This window comes from Ursus maritimus (genome assembly GCF_017311325.1).
Source record: "Ursus maritimus isolate PB19 chromosome X unlocalized genomic scaffold, ASM1731132v1 scaffold_X1, whole genome shotgun sequence".
Taxonomy (NCBI): Eukaryota; Metazoa; Chordata; class Mammalia; order Carnivora; family Ursidae; genus Ursus; species Ursus maritimus.
Genome location: NW_024423319.1, coordinates 7,610,421 through 7,611,845, shown reverse-complemented (window position 1 = coordinate 7,611,845; position 1,425 = coordinate 7,610,421).

Sequence of the window (1,425 nt, the reverse complement as noted above, 5' to 3'; positions counted from 1 at the left end):
TCTGCTGCCTCTATTTTTTAAATTATGAAAGTAATATATTACAATAGATTTGAAAAACAGAGAAAATAAAAACCACCTCTAATGCCACTATTCCGACACAGCTATTATCATTTTTATTGCCTTCTAGGCTATTTTCATATGCATGTTTTACTCTTTTGTAATTGTGGTGTACATATAATCTTATATTCTGCTTTTCTCACCTTACGATGTATTATAATATGGAAATGGGTTACTCCACAACGTACTAGAATAGCTCATTCTCAATAATTATGAATTCAGAACCAGGCTTCTGGTATTAGACAAATAAAAGCTTTTCTAAGGATATACTACCTGGCCATTATTGGGGCACAAAATAAGAGGATCCTGGGTTGTAAAAAAGTTAAAATTCCATTTCTGTGCCATGACCTGTCTTTGGGCATCTGGCACACAGATGTCTAATACATGTTGAATGAATTGATAGCTTAGTAATTAGACGTGATTTTTATTCATTATTTTGGTGAGACAAGTCAGTTTTCAGGGTTTTCTTTGTCCGAGGCTACATGCGTCATACATTTAAGAGCCAGCATCTTACTAGGCAAAATGGAAGTTGAACCAGTATAAGATCCACCATTTTAAAAATATATTTTAGAAGTCTTAAGTGAAAAAAGGTTTTACAAAGTATCTTTCAAAGTAAACTTACGTATATCAAAAACTACGGTTTCACAAAAACAAATTTGTTCTGTGGACAAAATCCCAACGGAATCCCTTTTTTCCCTTTGTAAAGAAAAAAAAAATTCATGTTAGAACCGAGAAATGTTGCAACTTATCATTTGTCCATCGTCTGAAATAAGTTGAACTAAAAGAAATATCTGATGGTGTCTCTAATGTTACAGGTGTATATTGGTAATATACACCAATGATTTATTTTTCTACTTCGTAACTTTCCTCTTGTTTCCTTGGTAACATTTTGCCCATATTGTCACTTGTATTTCAGTCTTTCTAATTGAAATGTAAAGACTGGCCTCAAAAGGAAACTCGAATATTATATATATATATATAAAAGTTGTATAAAAAGTAGTGCTTCTTGGGGCACCTGGATGGCTCAGTGGGTTAAGTGTCTGCCTTTGGCTTGGGTCATGATCTCAGGGTCCTGGGATTGAGCCCCGCATCGGGCTCCCTGCTCTGCGGGGAGCCTGCTTATCCCTCTCCTCCCCATTCCTGCTCTCTCAGTCTCTCTCTTTCTCTCTTAAAAAAATAGTGCTTCTCAAACTGTGAAGCTCTTTTCTAAAAATTTCCAATTCATAGTGGACCAATACTTTTATAAAATACAATAAAATTAAAGTTATTAGAAGCATATTTTTAAAAATCACCAAGGCATAGAGAATAAAAATCCAAAAAATTTAAGAGATTCTGTAGACATGAAAATTACCTTGTCAAATTTCTACA